The sequence below is a fragment of the Lactuca sativa genome, chromosome 6 (genome assembly GCF_002870075.4).
Source record: "Lactuca sativa cultivar Salinas chromosome 6, Lsat_Salinas_v11, whole genome shotgun sequence".
In the NCBI taxonomy this organism is placed as follows: domain Eukaryota; kingdom Viridiplantae; phylum Streptophyta; class Magnoliopsida; order Asterales; family Asteraceae; genus Lactuca; species Lactuca sativa.
The window spans coordinates 149,446,219-149,466,684 of NC_056628.2; the positions used below are offsets into that span (position 1 = coordinate 149,446,219).

At 41.6% G+C, this 20,466-nt stretch overlaps 1 non-coding gene across 1 annotated transcript; it reads right to left on the reverse strand.

Moving 5' to 3' along the window:
• Nucleotides 1-16,641: 16,641 nt before the first annotated feature.
• On the reverse strand, nucleotides 16,642-16,714 carry TRNAA-CGC (transfer RNA alanine (anticodon CGC)). The gene has a single exon. It is a non-coding gene; the product is annotated as a tRNA-Ala (tRNA).
• Between the last annotated feature and the right edge of the window lie 3,752 nt (nucleotides 16,715-20,466).

A 20,466-nucleotide genomic window follows, 5' to 3' on the forward strand; every position in this document is an offset into this window, starting at 1 on the left:
AATGCTCCAAGCGTGTTGCAAGTGCTTAACCCTACTCAGTCCCTTCGTAAGGGGATCTGTTGGGTTATCTTCTGACGATACCTTCTTCACTACAAGGAGTCCCTCTTCTACCCGATGTCTAATAATATCATATTTGTTGTCGATATGCCTGGATCTGCCATGATCCTCGGTTCCTTGGTCAAGGCAACCACACCTTCATTATCACAGAAAATCTCCATAGGCTCCTTTATGGCTGGCACAACTTCAAGGTCTCCGATGAAGTTCTTCAATCATATTTCCTCCTTCGATGCTTCGCTCGCTGCAATGTACTCTGATTCGCACATTGAATCAGCTATGGTCTCCTGCTTGGAACTTTTCCAAGTCACTGCTCCTCCATTAAGGGTAAAGACCCAGCCTGACTAAGAACGGAAGTTGTCTCGGTCAATCTAAAAACTGGCGTCACTATACCCTCGCACCCTTAAGTCATCACTCCCACCAAGGATAAGAAACCAAACCTTAGTCCTCCGAAGGTACTTAAGAATATTCTTGACTACTGGTCCAATGTGCTCTACCAGGGTTCCCTTGATATCTGCTGACCATGCTCAGAGCGAAGGCCACATCAGGGCGAATATAAGTCATAACATACATGATCGAGCCAACTACGGAATCGTAAGGTACTCGACTCATTTCTACTATCTCGGCTTCGGTACTCGGGCTTTGAGTCTTACTCAACTTGACATTGCTTTGGATTGGTAACTCCCTTTTCTTGGAATTCTCCATACTAAAACGCTTTAGTACTTTATCCAAGTAAGTACTTTGACTAAGTCTTATTAATCTTTTACTCCTATTTCTCACTATCCTTATCCTTAGAATATATGCAGCTTCTTCGAGGTCCTTCATAGCGAAGCACTTCCCAAGGCAGGACTTAACCTCCTGCAAGGTTGGGATGTCGTTTCCTATGAGCAGTATGTCATCGACAAACAGAATGAGAAAGCTAACTATACTCCCACTAGCTTTGACATATACACAGGACTCATCCTTGTTTCTCGAAAAATCAAACTCTTTTACTTTCTCATCGAACCAAATATTCCATCTGCGAGACCCTTGTTTCACTCCATAAATGGACTTCTCAAGCTTACACACTCTATTAGGATGCTTCGCATCGACAAAACCCTCTGGCTTACTCATGTAAAACATCCTCATCCAACGTCTCATTAAGGAAAGCGGTCTTGACGTCTATCTGCCATATTTCATAATCATGAAACGCAGCTATGGCTAGCATGACCCTTATAGACTTTATCTTCACTACTGGTGAGAAGGTCTCATCATAGTCAACTCCGGGAGTTTGAGTAAAGCCCTTCGCAATCAATCGTGCCTTATAAGTGTGAACTTTCCCATCTACGTCGGTCTTCTTCTTGAAGATACACTTGCACCCGAACATCTTACGACCTGGCACATTGTAAACCAAATTCCAAACTTGGTTGTCGTACATGGACTGAATCTCGCTGTCCATAGCCTCTTTCCATTTTGCAGACTTCGGGCCTGCCATGGCTTCCTTGTACCTGTTAGGTTCATCCAAATTTACTAGTGTGCTATCACTAATAAACGTATCACCTTCACTTGTTATATGAAAACCATACAACACAGGTGGAACACTAACTCTACTGGAACGTCTAAGAGGTAAGGACTCGTCAATCGGTTCAACGGGAGTTTCCTCGTCAGGTTGAGTGCCAGTGTTAGAGGTTCCTTTAATGCTTGATTCTTGAAGCTCGTCAAGATCAATTTTCCTCCCACTATCCTCTTGGCTTATGATTTCTCGTTCTCGGAAAACCTCTCTCCTCGCAACGAAGACAACATTGTCCTTCGGTCTATAGAAGAGATATTTAAAAGACTTTTGTGGGTTGCCGGTGAAAATACATCGCTCACTACGAGGTTCGAGCTTGTCGTGAGTCTCTCATGTTACGAAAGCCTCGCAAACCCAAACCTTGATATGTGCCAATGAGGGAGATTTCCCTGTCCACATCTCGTGAGGTGTTTTGGCAACCTTCTTAGTAGGGACCATATTAAGGATATGGGCGGCAGTCTCTAAGGCATACCCCCAGAATGAGATAGGTAACGAAGCCCGACTCATCATGGAACGAACCATTTCTAAAAAAGTACGATTACGCCTTTCAGCCACACCATTCAATTGGAGTGTCCTAGGAGGCGTCAATTGCGATACAATTCCGCATTCCTTGAGGTAGTCATGGAATTCAGCACTAAGATACTCTCCGCCTCGATCGGATCTTATCATCTTAATTTTCCTGCCCAACTGATTCTCCACTTCTTGTTTAAACTCCTTGAACTTTTCAAAGGTTTCCGACTTTTGCTTGATCAAGTAGATATATCCATATCTGCTATAATCATCAGTAAAAGTCACATAGAAGCGACATGCACCCTTTGTGGTGGATCTAAAGGGTCCACATACATCAGTATGTATGAGATCTAATAGACCCTCACCCCTTTCACAAGTACCACTAAAGGGTGACTTGATCATCTTTCCAAGTAAACAAGACTCACACACGTCATCGTCCCTTAGGTAGAATGACTCCAACACTCCACACTTTGGAGTTGGGTTATGCGCTTCTAGTTGACATGTCCAAGACGACAATGCCACAACACTTTGTCCAAACTATTGGAAGAATTGATATGCAACACATTATTTCCTAAGTTATCTACAACCATCATAGTTTCATATATTCCATTACAAGGCAATGCTTCAAAATAAGGAGCACCATTAAAGAGAACTAGTTTCATTATTAAATGAAAATCTAAAACCTTGTCTATAGAAACCATGAAAAGAAATAATGTTTCGTTTCATTTCTGACGAGTAGCAACAATTATTCAAATCTAGACCTAACCCACTACTAAGCACTGAAGATTAAACTCCAATTTTGGTCACAAGCGACGCTTGCCTATTTCCCATGATCAAGTTTATCTTCCCATGCTCCACGTCTCTACTTCTTCTGACCCTACAAATCAGAACAAATATGAAAACCACATCCTGTATCGAGGACCCAAGACATAGATTATGATGGGTTATTAGATTGAATAGCAAAAATACATGTCAAGGATGGTTTTATCTTTCCATCCTTGATGTCCTGCAGATACTTCAGGCAGCTTCGTTTCCAATGCCCTTTGTCATGGCAGTAATAGCACTCTGCATCCTTTGGGTTAGAGGAAGGAGTAGCAGAACCAACTTTGGTCCCACTAGAAGAGGAACCATCTTGGTACTTGCCGTTGTGGCTCTTTGAAGGAGTCTTTCTCTTCTTTCCTTTCCCTTGCCCAATAGCCAAGACAGGGACAACAACAGTAGGAGTAGAGGATGCAACAGATTTTGTAACATCCAGATTCCCAAGTATATTATTTTATTCATTTATTTTGGAGATTGTGGAGGGACTCAGCGAGTTGACGCTTAGACTAGCCGAGTAGGATTGCGAATTCTTATCCGGGTTAATGACCGGACTCGACGAGTCGACTAGTGGACTCGACGAGTTCGTGCTGTTTAATGAAACCTTAATTCTCGAGGTTTGGGACCTATTTAAAGGGGCTTCTAGCCACCAATTGCGGCTACCAGACCCCTGAGAGAAACCCTAAGAGATCTAGAGCGATTGTGAGGAAGAAGAGGCCATTTTTGATCCTTGTGTGGGTGTTCTTGAAAGAAGAAGGGGACCAAGGCAAGAGGGAATTGAAGAGGGTGCTATTCTGTGGATTTCAGAGCCTAGAGACTTTATATTGAGGTATATATTCGATCCTTCTTCAGTTTTGGTGTTAATCTTTAGAGTTAGGGTTTTCTAGCCCCTTTAGAGGATGGATTTGTGGAGCATTTGGTCCCTTCTCGTGTTAAGGCTTTGGATCTGGATCCAAAGAGGTCCAGAGACCTTATCCCCTTTGATCTTTATGAGTGATATTGGGAGATATGAGCTTAGGATGCCATATTGAGGTTACTTCTTCAAATAGAGCCTTTGGGCCTTTGCATGAGCATCAAGATCTGGACTTTACGTGATTATCTTGCTTAGAAAGGTCAGATCTATGGATTAGAGAAGCAGATCTGACCTCAGGAGGTCATTTGAGCTTGAGCATGGCATGAACTCACCGAGTCCAAGAACAGACTCGACGAGTAAGGTTAGGGTTTCCCCGTGAATCACACAGTCGGTAACTCGCCGAGTTGGGGGAGATGACTCGGTGTGTCAGAGGGAATTAGAGGACTTGAGTTCATGACGGAACTCGCCGAGTTCATAATCGGACTCGACGAGTTGATTCAGGGTGGCCCCGCGATTCATGCTAGGTGTAACTCATCGAGCAGGGGAAAGACTCGACATGTCAAGCGAGACTAGGTAGATACTGGTGGACATGTGTGGACTTGCCGAGTCGCCCAAGGGCACTCGGCGAGTCAAGTCAAAGTTTGACCATTGACTTCTGTTGACTTTTAGGGTTTAGTTAACAATGGGGTCTTTGAGTCAAGAGAGGGGTAAAATGGTCTTTTACCCTTCTGAGGGTGCCAAGAGAGGGTTGAGTCTAGTCTCGAGCGTTATATTAATGAGAGTATTTAGTTTATGTGACTAGGCGGAGGCTAGACCATATTTCTACCGAGTCAGAGATTTACCGAGACATCTGAGGTGAGTCTTCTCACTATACTTTACCTAGAGTGGTAAACAGAGTTGTGTGACAGTGTATTTTAGAGTTATGTGCCAACGTATTTGCATGCTATTTATGTGTTGTGATTTATTGTGATATGTGATATGCATGATTCAAAGTTTACAGAGTTAGAACCGGTGGGTCCATAGAGTTAGGACCTTTGGGTCCACAGAGTTAGGGCCAGAGGGCCCACAGAGAGTTGGGACTGGAGGGTCCCACTGAGACACATTGAACAGAGGGTCAACAGAGTTATAGCCTCGAGTGGCTAATCTGTGTTAGAGTATGATTTTAAGGAACTCACTAAGCATTTATGCTTACAGTGTTATGTGTTATGTGTTTCAGGTACTAGTGATGATCGTGGGAAATCGCCGGCATGATTCGTACACACACACACGCAGAGTTTATTATGATTTGATATTGGGATTTTTATTGAGATAATGTTGATACATCGTTTTCGAAAAGTGACTATGAATGAAATTATATGGTTTTAAAAAGTGAAAAATTGTTTTAATTTTTACGGTGTTACAAGTTGGTATCAGAGCCTTGGTTTGAGGGATTCGAGTGCACCTTCGGGCGTATCTGAACTCAAACTGAGGATTTGAGGAAAATTTTGATAATAAAACAATTTTTAAAAGAGTAAAACGAGTTTTGAGACAAACAGAGCAAAGTCGTGTGTACGATCAGCCAACGCCGGGACGGTGATTTCCCAAAATACCCTTACAATAAGTGTTATGAAATTTGTTCTGCTATGTTATATGATGAGTTATATTATGCATGCTAGAGTAGACTAAGTATTCTTATTAGGACTAGAGTGGCCTGATATGTGATGCCTTAGTCTAGGAGTTTTGCTGCTAGGGATGCTTGAGAGTGTTTAGATAGCAGCGAGGAGCTTATGAGAGATCTGCTAGAGAGTAGCATATGATTAGAGAGAGTAGAGTACTTGGGACTTGGGAATCTGGGAGGAGGACTTGGGGTGAATGCTGATGCGGTGTGGACGGTAGTATTGGGCCCGTACTACTGAAGACACCGGGTCAGTGCACAGTCCAAGTAAGAATCCTTAGAGTACTAAGGAACAAGTAGGGTGGAGTATTCGAGTGTGAGTATACTCGAGCGAGTCCCTGATATTCTTATGTTGTATTTCGGAGAGAGATCATGGTTGGGACACGCCGTACACCAGAGAGCAGCGGTACGAGTGATGAGGAGATCCGTAGGATCATCTATGAGGAGGTGGTTGCGGCCATCAAGGCATAGATACCAGAGATGTTCGGGTCTATCAAGACCAAACTGATAGAGACTTTTAATGAGAGATATGCTGCTCTTTCTGAGGCTATTGTTGTTGCGACCACTGCAGCTATAGCTGCGACTAGGCCGCAGGGTGGTGATGCGTTGCTGTTCCGAGAGTTCAGCAACACAAAACCACCGGAGTTTGATGGGACCCAGGACCCGATTGCGGCGATGAGGTGGATTTCAGACATAGAGGGGTGTTTCTTTACTTGCTCATCTCCAGAGCATTTGAGAGTCCAGTTCGCGCTGAACCAGCTTCGCTTGGGAGCGAAGGACTGGTGAACGTTTATGACGGCGCACTATACGCATACTGAGCTTGCTGTAGTGACCTGGGAGAGGTTCACTGCTATGTTTTGAGATGAGTACGTTCCCCTGTTGGAGAGGGAGCGGTTGGCATAGGAGTTTCTGGCCCTCAAGTAGGGTACCGAGTCTGTTACAGTGATTACTCGAATGTTCCATGAGAGGGCGATGGTCTGCCCAGAGCACGTGTCCTCCGAGCAGGCACGTATGAGCCGATATATGAGCGTGTTGAGGAGGGATATACGAGAGTTCATGGCGAAATCGACATACCGGACATTTTCCGAGCTTCAGGCAAATGCCTGGAATAGGGAGATAGAGCTGGAGACTCAGGCTAGTTGAGGAGGCTGAGTCTCAGGGGAGAGATCGGCGACCGGCACAGTCTCAGCCGGCAGCCAAGCAGGCCAAGCATGCCGATTCGAGATCTAGGAGCCAGAGGGGCCGCACTTGTGGCAAGTGCGGCAAGAGCCACGAGGGGGTGTGCAGAGCAGGGTCTTGCTACAAATGTGGCAAGGAGGGGCATATGGCCAAGGATTGCCCCAAGGGGTTTGCAGTTTGTTTTCACTGCAACCAGACCGGACATCAGAAGGCAGAGTGTCCACAGTTATAGGGGTCAGCACAGGGAGCATCTCAGGGATCTGCCCCTGCTACAGTGAGAGCTACGGACAGTCGGCCAGCGAAGGCCGAGGCACCGAAGGCACGAGGGAGAGCCTTCCAGTTGACCGCGGAGGAGGTCCGTGCAGTGCATGATGTTGTGGCTGGTATGTATTCTTTCTTATATTTATTTTGATGTTGAGATATTATGCTTATATTATGTTATGCATAGGTACTTTTATTGTGAGTTATGTACCTGCCTTGGTGTTATTTGACTCGGTTGCGAGTCGGTCTTTTGTATCTTTGGCTTTTAGTCAGCACATCAGTGCTAGTCGAGAGGCGTTGAGTCGACCTATGAGAGTTTCCATAGCTGACGAGAGGGCGGTGTATGCCATAGAGGTGATCCGAGGGTGTGTACTCGAGATTTTGGGTGTCGAGTTCCCGATTGATTTAGTTCCTATTGCGATGGGAGATGTCTGTGTCATCGTGGGCATGGACTGGTTGAGCAGATTCGGAGCGGTTATCGACTATGAGCGAAAGATGGTGGCCATACGAGACCCTAGTGGGGGAGTTCTTACTATGTACGGCGAGGGTACACGTTTGGGTTCGGCATTTTGTTCGGCCGCTAGAGCGAGGCAGAGTCTACAGCAGGGTTGTAGTGGGTTTGTGGCGTATGTGATGGATACGAGGGTTGATTCAAAGAAACCGAGGTCAGTTGATGAGGTTCTGATAGTGCGAGAGTTCCTGAATGTTTTCCCGGAGGAGTGGTCGGGTGTGCCTCCCGAGAGGCAAGTAGAGTTCCGTATCGATTTGGTTCCGGGGTTGCGCCTATCGCTAAGGCGCCTTATCGCCTTGCGCCTCCAGAGATGCAGGAGTTATCATCGCAGCTTCAGGAGCTGCTGAGGAAGGGGTTTATTCGGCCGAGTAGTTCGCCGTGGGGAGCACCTATCCTTTTTGTCAAGAAAAAGGATGGTTCACACCGGATGCGCATTGACTACCGGGAGGTTAACAAGCTGAAGGTCAAGAACCGTTACCCCTTACAGAGGATCGACGATTTGTTCGATCAGTTGCAGGGAGCATCTTGGTTTTCCAAGATTGACTTGAGGTCAGAATATCATCAGATGAGAGTACGAGATGAGGATATCCAGAAGACAACATTCAAGACTCGTTACGGGCATTACGAGTTCGTGGTGATGCCTTTCGGGCTCACCAATGCACTGGCGGCGTTCATGGATCTCATGAATAGAGTGTGCAGGCCGATGTTGGATCGCTCGGTGATCGTGTTCATCGACGATATATCGGTGTATTCGAGATATAGAGAGCAGCATGAAGAGCATTTGAGGGGGATCCTCAGAGTTTTGAGATCGGAGAGGCTTTATGCCAAATTCTCCAAGTGTGATTTCTGGTTACGAGAGGTCCAGTTCCTAGGGCACCTCGTTAACCAAAATGGTATATTGGTTGATTCGGCCAAGATTGAGGCAGTGATGAGTTGGGAGGTGCCGAGATCCCCCACCGAGATCAAGAGTTTCTTAGGGTTGGCAGGCTACTACTGGAGATTTATCAGGGATTTCTCCAAGATCGTCGTGCCACTCACCAGGTTGACCCTGAAGGGTGTTGCTTTTTCATGGGGCCCAGAGCAGCAGGCCTCCTTCGAGACACTTCGACAGAGACTGTGCGAAGCCCCAGTGTTAGCCCTTCCGAAGGGGATGGAGGACTTTGTGGTGTATTGTGACGCGTCAATATCGGGCGTGAGACTGGAGAACCGTAAGAGAGACCGGGTTATCAGGCAGGTATCGGAGTTTGTTACCGATAGCCGAGGGCTTATGACCTTTTAAGGTCGGATTTGGGTATCGTTTGTGGGAGGAGCGCGTACCATTTTGATGGAGGAGGCACATAGATCGAGGTTCTCGATCCATCCCGGGGCCACTAAGATGTATTTGGACCTAAAGAGAAAGTATTGGTGGCCCTGTATGAAGAGGGATGTTGCATGGTTCGTAGAGAGGTGCTTGACCTGTCGCAGGGTTAAGGCCGAGCACCAGCGTCCACATGGTAAGCTGCAGCCATTAGAGGTTCCCGAGTGGAAGTGGGAACAGATTACCATGGATTTCATCACCAAATTGTCGAGGACTGCGAGAGGTGTCGATGCAATTTGGTTGATTGTGGACACGTTGGCGAAGAGCGCTCACTTTCTTGCTATTAGTAAGAGCTCTTCTGCTGAGAGACTGGCAGAGTTGTACGTGATGGAGGTGGTGTTGCGGCATGAAGTACCGGTCTCGATTGTTTCAGATCGAGATGTGCGTTTCACTTCCAGGTTCTGGAAGAAATTTCATGAGGAATTGGGTACGAGGCTGCATTTTAGTACCGCATACCACCCAAAGACTAACGGACAGAGCGAGCGGACGATTCAGACGCTCGAGGACATGCTTTGAGCATGTGTATTGGACTTCGGAGGGAATTGGGACACGTATTTACCCTTGTCTAAGTTTTCCTATAACAACAACCATCATTCGAGCATTGGTATGCCACCCTTTGAGCTGTTGTATGGGAGGAGGTGTCGAACTCCCATTTGCTGGGGAGAGGTAGGGCAACGTGTGATGGGTAGTACAGACATAGTGCTTCAGAAGACAGAGCAGATACAACAGGTCAGACAGAGGTTGTTGACAGCTCAGAGTCGCCAAAAGATTTATGCGGATAGGCGACGATCCGAGCTCGAGTTTCAGATTGGTGATTTCGTTCTCCTGAAGGTATCTCCTTGGAAGGGAGTGATCCGATTCAGGAGGAGGGGAAATCTGGGGCCCCGATATTTTTGTCCATTCAGGGTGACCGCGAGAGTAGGTAGGGTAGCTTACCGGTTGGAGCTACCTGCAGAGTTGGGCCAGATTCATGACACCTTCCACGTATCGCAGTTGAGGAAGTGTATAGCCGACGAGTCGGCAGTGGTACCATTAGAGGATATTCAGGTGGATGTGAGCCTGAACTATGTTGAGAGACCGGTTGCAATTATGGATCGAAAGATCAAGGTTCTAAGGAACAAGGAAGTGCCCCTGGTGCAGGTCCAGTGGCAACATCGGAAAGGGTCCGAGATAACTTGGGAGCCGGAGCGAGAGATGCGTGAGCAGCATCCAAAGTTGTTTGCGGAGTAAGACTTCGAGGACGAAGTATGATTCTAGTGGGGGAAAATTGTAACATCCAGATTCCCAGGTATATTATTTTATTCATTTATTTTGGATATTGTGGAGGGACTCGGCAAGTTGACGCTTAGACTCGCCGAGTAGGATCACGAATTCTTATCTGGGTTAATGACCGGACTCGACGAGTCGACTAGTGGACTCGGCGAGTCCGCGCTGTTTAATGAAACCCTAATTCTCGAGGTTTAGGACCTATTTAAAGGGGCTTATAGCCACCAATTGCGGCTACCAGACCCCTGAGAGAAGCCCTAAGAGATCTAGAGCGATTGTGAGGAAGAAGAGGCCATTTTTGATCCTTGTGTGGGTGTTCTTGCAAGAAGAAGGTGACCAAGGCAAGAGGGAACTGAAGAGAGTGCTATTTTGTAGATTTCAGAGCCTAGCGACTTCATATTGAGGTATATATTCGATCCTTCTTCAGTTTTGGTGTTAATTATTAGAGTTAGGGTTTTCTAGCCCCTTTAGAGGATGGATTTATGGAGCATTTGGCCCCTTCTCGTGTTAAGGCTTTGGATCTAGATCTAAAGAGGTCTAGAAACCTTAACCCCTTTGATCTTTATGAGTGATATTGGGAGATATGAGATTAGGATGCCATATTGAGGTTACTTCTTCAAATAGAGCCTTTGGGCCTTTGCATGAGCATCAAGACCTGGACTTTACGTGATTATCTTGCTTGAAAAGGTCAGATCTATGGATTAGAGAAACAGATCTGACCTCAGGAGGTCATTTGAGCTTGAGCATGGCATGAACTCACCGAGTCCAAGAACAGACTCGACGAGTAAGGTTAGGGTTTCCCCGTGAATCACACAGTTGGTAACTCGCCGAGTTGGGGGAGATGACTCGGTGAGTCAGAGGGAATTACAGGACTTGAGTTCACGACGGAACTCGCCGAGTTCATAATCGGACTCGACGAGTTGAGTCGGGGTGGCCCCGCGATTCGTGCCAGGTGTAACTCGTCGAGCAGGGGAAAGACTCGACGGGTCAAGCGAGACTAGGGAGGTACTGGTGGACACGTGTGGACTTGCCGAGTCTCCCAAGGGCACTCGGCGAGTCGGGTCAAAGTTTGACCGTTGACTTTTGTTAACTTTTAGGGTTTGGTCAACAATGGGGTCTTTGAGTCAAGAGAGGGGTAAAATGGTCTTTTACCCTTCTGAGGGTGCCAAGAGATGGTTGAGTCTAGTCTTGAGAGTTATATTAATGAGAGTATTTACTTTATGTGACTAGGCGGAGGCTAGACCATATTTCTACCGAGTCAGAGATTTACCGAGACATCTGAGGTGAGTCTTCTCACTATACTTTACCTAGAGTGGTAAACAGAGTTGTGTGACAGTGTATTTTAGAGTTATGTGCCAGCGTATTTGCATGCTATTTATGTGTTGTGATTTATTGTGATATGTGATATGTGATATGCATGATTCAGAGTTACAGAGTTAGGACCAGTGGGTCCATAGAGTTAGGACGTTTGGGTCCATAGAGTTAGGGCCAAAGGGCCCACAGAGAGTTGGGACTGGAGGGTCCCACTGAGACACATTGAACAGAGGGTCAACAGAGTTATAGCCTCGAGTGGCTAATATGTGTTAGAGTATGATTTTAAGGAACTCACTAAGCATTTATGCTTACAGTGTTATGTGTTATGTGTTTCAGGTACTAGTGATGATCGTGGGAAATCGCCGGCATGATTCATACACACACACGCGGACTTTATTATGATTTGATCTTGGGATTTGTATTGAGATAATGTTTATACATCGTTTTTGAAAAGTGATTATGAAAAAAATTATATGGTTTTAAAAAGTGAAAAATTGTTTTAATTTTTACGGTGTTACAAATTTCCCTTTAAGACCACTTTCAGCAGTCCTTAGTAGGCCTTGAAGCTTGCTTAGAGTGACCTCCTCCTTGATGTGATAGGTCATACGAAACTGGTCATAGCAAGGATGTAAGGAGTGTAGAATGATATATATGCCCAACTCCTCATCGAAGTTGACATTCAACTTCATCAAGCGGTCCAAGTACCTCTGCATCTTTTGCAGGTCGGTCGAGATGGACTCTCCATCCTTCATCTTGGTAGTGATCATTGCAGCAATGATCTCATACCTCTCCTGCCTCGCACTTTGATGGTACCTTTCCATCAAATCTTGATGTATCTCGTAGTGGTAGTAGTCCTCATAGGACTTTTGGAGTTCATCAGTCATAGTCGCGAGGATGACGCAATGGACTTTCGTAGCATCTCGCTCGTGAGCTTCGAATGCAGCGATTTTTTCTGAAGTGGCAGTATTGACGTTCAAATCCTTGAGCTCCTTGTCAAGAACATACTCTTTGTCCTCGTAGCGAGTGACCATACGAATTTTCTGGATCCAATCATATTGGACCCATCGAAGATCACTCTCCCACACAATTTCATGAGTGAGAATGAGCCAGTTGGGTTAGCACCAGAAGCGTTGTTGTTTTGAGTAAACATCTGAAAAGGAAAAGTGACAAGTTTGATTGGATAAGAGTCCCCAATTAAACACCCAAAATGAGAAATTAGGGCTAGGACCCAACACTATTATTCACAATTAAGAAGAGGGATGTCGTAATCTTAAATGCAAATAGTTTGAAGGTAAGTGAATGACGATTCACTAATTTCCACCATGAAAAACGAAAAGGACTTTAAGTTTTAAATGAATTGAAATTCCTAGATCTTTTGAGATTCATTGAACTTTTCAATGGCATGTTTAAATCTCTATATGCCCTTCAAGTTTGTGACTGGGATACTGAGGATCACAAACAAGGTCTGAATAACCATATAAATGTACTTGGTACTCTCGATGTTACAAATCACCCAATAAATGTGTTGGTTAGCCACACACGCTCCATTAATCTATGATAAACACCAAGCTATCCTTGTTAATCCCAAATTAGTGTGTCAGTTAACCACAAACGCTCCACTAACGATTTTGTCAAGGATGCCAAGTGTAATTTCATGGAATAGCATCATTTCACATTTTTCCTAATGTAACTAAGATTCATAATTTTATAAAAAAAAACATTTAGTTACTTTATTAATCATTATACTTTTAATGAGGAATGAGTTTGCCCTATCCTACCCGTTCGGCTAACGACCCTCCACCAATCAAGGAAGCGGTGGGTGAGAGTGGACACTCATTAAACTGTCATTTTATAGGCTGTAACCTTATACCCCTCTTATAGATCGGTTTCATGAATAAGGCCTACTAATGGTAAGACTAGCTTTATTCTAATACATATATAATAATTAAACTTTTAATTGTACTATAGTATAAGGGTTGAATTTTAACTTTTAAAACTCTAAGGTTTTTAGAATTTAAATATTTCAAAATTAAACTTTTAATCAAAAATTTAAATTCCAAAATTTGAGGGCAAGTTTTGAAACTTTTCAAAACATCTTTTAGATCAAATTTGAAAAATAATTAATTAACCTTATTATCAATATTTACCACATAATTTGACCTAATTTTTTCCTTTACAAGATAATTCAAATAAAAAATACAAATAATTAAATTTATCTTATACAATAAGTAATTATCTTATTTTTTACAATTATCCTTCAATTGAATTAGGATAATCAATATTGAAAAAATTGAATTTTATCAGTTAAAACCATTTTTGGTAATTATCCCAATTCAATTTTAGTCAAAATCCCGAAAAATCAGCCACCAGACGACCGACTCGCAGAGTCACAGAACAGGACTCGTCGAGTAGCCCTGACTCGTCGTTTTCATCTGGTGACTCGACGAGTCCATCAATCAGAGGCTGAATTTTCGACTTTTTGAGGTTGAACAAATCATCTATGCATCAAATACAAAAGAGAAACTATCTAGGATTTGATACCACTGTTGGGTTATGAGCAAAACAACATTCCGATGGTGTTCATGCAAACCCTAATTGCTTGGATCTAGTTTTTCTATTTTTACATGCAACAATTGTCCAAGACTTTCAAACCCTAATCTAACATACAATAAAACAAATTAACATCTAATAAACAAGTTAGGAAGTTACCTTTGATTGTTGCTTGAAGATCTTGAGCTTTTGAGAACCTTAGCACCCCAAATGTTGTGCCTCTAGTAGATCACAAACACCAAAGCAAGTTGGATGAAACTTAGAGAGAGAGAGAAAGAGAGAGGATAAGGGAATTCGGCTTTATGAAATCTTCTTAGGGTTAGGGTAGTCGAAATATGAAGCCTAGGGACCCTTTATATAGTTGAGCTGTTAGGGTTTCAGTCAAAACCCTAATTAGATCGCTTAGGAACCAAGCGGTCCAAAGATCCTTCTAGAATGAGGCCTTGGACGATTTCAATGTGGGTTTCCCTCCTTGAATTCGTCCACCCCTTTTCTAAGGGTTCCTCATCCTAAAATCCAATTATCTTATAATTGGAATTCCAGTCCCTTTAATTCAATTAATATCTTTTGACCACAAAATTAATTCTCAGTTAATTCTTGACCAATATTAATCAAACAAATATGATTTCTCCTTTAATATATTATTCATATAATATATTAATAAACCATAATAACCTCTTTTTGTATTATTCATCCAGTCAAGTTACTTCAGTGAAGGCAGCCCAAAATGACCATGCTACAACGGAGTCAAGTACATACTAAATATAGTTATGGACTTAGACACTAATTCAACACCCCCGGCCCGCAAGTACAGTGAGGAAAACTCACCTCAGTCCGAACAAGTAGCTAAATAGTTTTCTGCTCCAAATATTAGCTCTAAGCGCCACCTATTCATCAAATAGTGACCAATCTCAAATACAACTCATAATACCCAAAATACCCTTATTTCAAACTTGGTCAAATTCAAAAAGTCAAACCTGGTCAACACAACTTGGCATTCACAAGTTTGAGCAGAAACACGATGGTTGACCACGAACGCCCAAAGTTCGCGACTAAGTCTTTTTCCTTCTTATTAAGAGCTTAATCCTTAATCTCTTTTTCCCATATTCCAGATCTAGCCTTAAAATAACATCCTTAACCATAAAGTTTCCAACTTTATGGTCTTGCATGGCCATTAAGTGCCCAAACACAAAAAAATCTAACTACTTAACCCATTAAGACCGTGTAACTCATGCATGGAAGAAAACTAACAACCAAGATCACATTTTTATGCTTCTAGATGCTTTAAAACGTCTGAAAGGACAACTTATATGGATTAGAGTAATCCATACTCATAATACCAAGCTTGTGGGACCAAAAGAATACAATTTCATAACTAAACAAGATCTAATCAATGCTTCATCAAGTTCAAAGCTTTTTACCTTCAAAAGGTGTCAAAAGATGTTGTTATTCTAGATCCAAAGTGTTCCACTCCTCCAAGATTATCTTCTCTTCTCTCTCCCTCCTTTAAGTTTACCAAAACACACTCTAAGGCTCAAAATTTGCAAAGGTCGAAGTTGGGGCTAAATGTTGATGAAAGAAGAGAGGCTTGGGACTTATGGAAGTTTAAACATGGTCCAAACCCTAAATATTAGGGTTTGGGATTCTGGCATGAATGCCCAACGTTCCTGGGGGAACGCCTAGCGTTCGCGAGCTTTTCCCCAAATTACGAAAATGCCATTCTGGACCAATTTGCAACCAATTCTCATATTAAGGGTGAAAATGTAATTAATTCTCATGTTAAGGGGGTTAAAAGGTAAATATCTAAATATCCAGATGTTACAATTCAACTATTGAGTTACTGAACCAACTGATTCAATCTCACTTGAGAGCTTCAAGATGATCCTCGAAAAGGCCTCAGCCGTACCACAACAGATTGACAGTAAAGGAGATTGTGGGGTGTTTTTGTGTTGGTTCATGGAGGCGTTGATCACTTTGAACTCGATTTCTATAGAGGGTAAAACCACTGGTTCATGGGCTATAGGTTATAGAAAACGACTAGTGGAATTTTTTGGGGGTACAAGGACAAAATAATTTAAACATTGTATTTGTAATATGACCTATAGACACATCCTTTATTTAGTTTATGTATTTATTAGTTGTTTGTTAAATTTAATTGCATTTTATATTATATAAAACCAAAAGTTATACATTTTATAAAAGCAAAACTTATACATTATACTTTGGAACCATGTATTACAAATGTATTCTGGAACCATATCTTATATTTTATGAAAGCAAAATTTACACGCAAAACGAAAAAAAAAATCAAATGTATTCCGAAGACCTCTCCAGAACAATGTGTTCCGGAGAATGTTGTTTCTTACAGAAAAAATGACCATTTTTGTCAAAAAGATCATTTATAAGGGTTAGATTCCTCAATTTTCCGTGAATATATATTAAAGTTGTGTACTTTTTTATGGATCAACTATGAATTTTATAGTGAAAGTTTATTATTTAATCATAAACAATTGAAAAACATAAGAACGTGAATCATATAAAATTTCATGAATTTTATATGATGTTAAAACAATAAAAAGCAAATTTTGAATTCACATAAAATTTCATGAATTATGCTACAAAATCGTAATAAATATACAATAAGTTGGATGTTTTCCAAAACAGTTGTTATGGCTATCGATTTACTGTTCAATTTGCTAGACAAGAGAAAGATATCAAGGTATAGAATTATCCATCCATAGAGAAATTTTAAAAAATTAAAAAAAAGTGGAGATGCGGGGAATCGAACCCCGTGCCTCTCGCATGCGAAGCGAGCGCTCTACCATATGAGCTACATCCCCGATTTGTTTTTGTTTGTCTATAATATTTTATTATAATTATACTTAACTATTCAGTATTCAATCTTTTTAAGATTTCTTCCCATATATTTTGTTGAGCGTCATGTCTAATTGTATCATTAAGAAATAAATATAAAATGAATTTTGTGTTACGACTTACGAGTATCTGATGTTTGTATGTCCTAACTCCTAAGTCCTAACGATTAGTGTATATCAAATGATTATTTAGTTTTTAGAGGATGAAATATCAAATTATTAGACACATTCACATAGTGCTGGTGAGTTCATAAGTATTTAGTGTCATTTTATTCAAATAACTTTAATAAAAGTGGTAGTTTTAGAGTATCCAATAAATTAGAGTATTTTCCAGAAAATCCTATATTTTCTTTAATAAATGCAGTCTTCTACCAAGACTGGACGGAGTTATGTGGTAAAAAGTAGTTTTCCCTTAATCGCTATCATTATCAAAATACAAAATTTGATTATTAAAGAAAGCAAGAGAAATCAGGGAAAATAACATATGCCTCAACAGTGAAGACTGCTGACTAAGGCAAAAGGACTCATAGACTCCAGGAGAGTATCGAACAAACGACACGCCTGGCTCAGTCTAACAAAGGGAGACACAGACCCCAGACGGTACCAAATGAAAGGTACGGCTAGCAAGGTCTAAAAACAGAGACTACAGACCCCAGACAATATCCAATGAAAGACACAACTAGTAAGGTCTAAAACAAAGAATAAAGACCCCAGACAGTATCAAATGAAAGATACAGCTAGCAAGGTCTAAAAACAGTGTGACTCTGAGAGTGGGTTTTCAGCATATAGTGTAAAGTACAGTGTAAAATACAATGTGAAATACCGTTACCTTAAGGCCATGAATTATAAGGTAACCTGGGATACTCGTAACCATACTAACCGACACTAGAGTACCTGACGCCCTACAAGCGTCAATATAAAATATGACATTTGTCACCCCTTGGCTTGGTAGGTCGTGGACTATAGCTATCAGTCAGGGTGCGGGGGTGTCAATCCCGTATAGATCTATACACACAATATCTGCTCTCCCCACAGGAGACTCTGGTTACCAACTAGACGACGGAGAAGGCCGTGTCCCGAAGATGGATCCCAAATAGTGGGTAGTGGGTTCCCAATACAAGTGCTAAACGAGTGGTAGAGACTCATAACTGAACTGACTAATGTGAACCTATATGTCTATGCTTGTGTACATAATATATAACTAATGATCAAATGACCTTCGGACGGACATCCGATCCCACCAGACCACATCTCAACGAAGAAAAGGAAAATATGGCGAACAAGCCTTCCTGAGTCCTTCAACCATTATTTATATGCATCTATACAAGCATAGGCATACATCCAACTACGTTTGAGTGTGTAACAAGTGGAAACGTATCGTGAAGTATAACCAAATCGTGATGTATAACCGAATCGTGATGTATAAGTGAATCGTGAGGTATAACCGAACAGTGTGGAATAACCGAATCGTGAAGTGTAAACGAACAGTGTGGAATAACCGAATCGTGAAGTGTAAACGAACAGTGTGAATAACCGAATCATAAAGTATAAGCGTTACCAAATATAAGTGTATCACGAAGTGGAAACGTTATCAAGTAGGAGTTTAAACTAAGTAAAAGCGAAGCAGTGGTATCTAACAAGTAAGAGTATACGACATGAAAGAGAACTTTGATGAAAACCTTGGAAAAACCTTTGTACTTAAGAAAATCACAACTTTGTATTCTTTGGTAAAATAAGCTTGAAAACCTTTAGAAATTCTCTGGAAACCTTTCATAAACCAGTTTAAAATGAACTTTGATAAAACAGCATAAGTAAGAGTTTTTGAACAAGTGAAAACATTTTAGAAAACCATTTATAGTATCCTACTTGGTAAAACAGTTTATAGTGTGGTAAATCCTTGTGCATGCGGGATATCAATCACATGTGATTGATATGATAACCGACATGTTTAACTTGTAGTCCCCCCTATAAAACATGTAAAAACATTTAAAAGGTTCATTCAGGGGTATGAACTCACCTGGTGTAAGTGGATCCGACGAAGGTGCCGGTTGGGTGCTCGGTGTCAAGTAAAGACTTGGACACACTTAGTGACCTATTTAACATATGATAACATATGTTCACATACAATTAGTACATTTAATACTAATTAAACAAGTATACGCACTCTAAGGAGCGGAAAACACTTTGGTTAAGTGTTTGGTGTGTCCCGGGTAACATTTAAGGGTGTGAATGGCTTAAGAATGGAGTTTACTCTCCAAGAGTAAACTCTCTATATAGTGTTTATGGCCCTGGGACAACTCCCCATGAGTTTACGGCCGTAAACTCATGGTGAGGGGTTTCTAGGATGTTTAAAGGCCTTATATCGATCGTGGAATTTTGCTAGGTCCGAATATAAAAGGTATGAATGGATTTAAGGCATTTAAAGGGACCAAATGGGAGTTTATGGCCCATGAACCACCTCTATGGGATTTCACGGCCGTGAACTCCTATACCCTTGGTTTTATGGAAGTTTTAAGGCCTTTACACAATGGTATTGCTTCAAGCTATTTTTCCAAGGCCATTTAGGGGATTTAAACTAACATTTGGCATGGTTTGGGAGTGTTTACGGCCTAAGCATATGCTTGGGCCGTAAAATCCTTTTTACCCCTGAAATCATGAAATTTTAATGTCCAAAACTCGGATTGGAATTTCCTTAAATCATATCTCAAGTCCAAATATGCATTGGAAGGTTTTTGGGGCATTTTTGCAAAGATGAGAGGTGTTTACGGCCTAAGCATGTGCTTGGGCCGTAAACTCTCTTTTATGCCCTAAAACTTTGTGTTTTGATGTTTAAACACTCCTAGATAAATTCCCTAACTAGTAACCAAGCTCAAATAAGGAAGAATCGGGACTTTTGGCCACTTTTTGGGTGTTTACGGCCTAAAGAGGCTCTTAGGCCGTAAACTCCTTTTCCTTGTCCTTTTCATGAGATTTTTGAGCTATAAAAACAATAATGCATGTTTAGAACAAGTTAGGGATGAAGGTCTTACGTTTAGGAGCCGGAAATCGCGATTTTGGAGTTGAAAACGAGTCTAGAGAGAAAAAGTAGTGAGGGAGAGGAGTTGGAGTGGTAAAAGGTTTCTAAGGGGTGTTACACTCCCTTTATATAGGTCTCGGGTGTTGCACCCGGTATGTGACTACCCGATGCTAAAGCTTAACGGGGTTAAACTTTTTACCCGGGTTAATTGGTTGAATAATATAACCTTATTCCATTAAAGGAGAATAACATTAACGGACTATATTTAATTTACCAAAACAAATATTCACATGAAATATAAATAAATAATTAGATATTTATTCATTATATGACCTCAAATTAACGAAAATTTTATAACGCGGAATATTCCGTTAACGGAAACAGGGTAATGTAACGGAATAACTTTGGATTGTCACACAAACATTTGGAATGTATGAATAATAATTTTATTATTTAATTATCTTTTTTCATTTTTATCTTTATCACTAATGTTTTGTCTGATTTTCATCATAATTTTGATTACATTATATGATTTTTCATTTACTGTAGTAGTTTATATAAATCTAAATGTAGTTGGTACTGATTCATTTTTATTTATTCAACCACATAAATGTCTCCATTCAATATATATTAGGGAAAATCACACAAATGTCCTATGAATTTTCTAGGGTTTATCCGTTGAGTCCCTAAAATTTTTATCGAG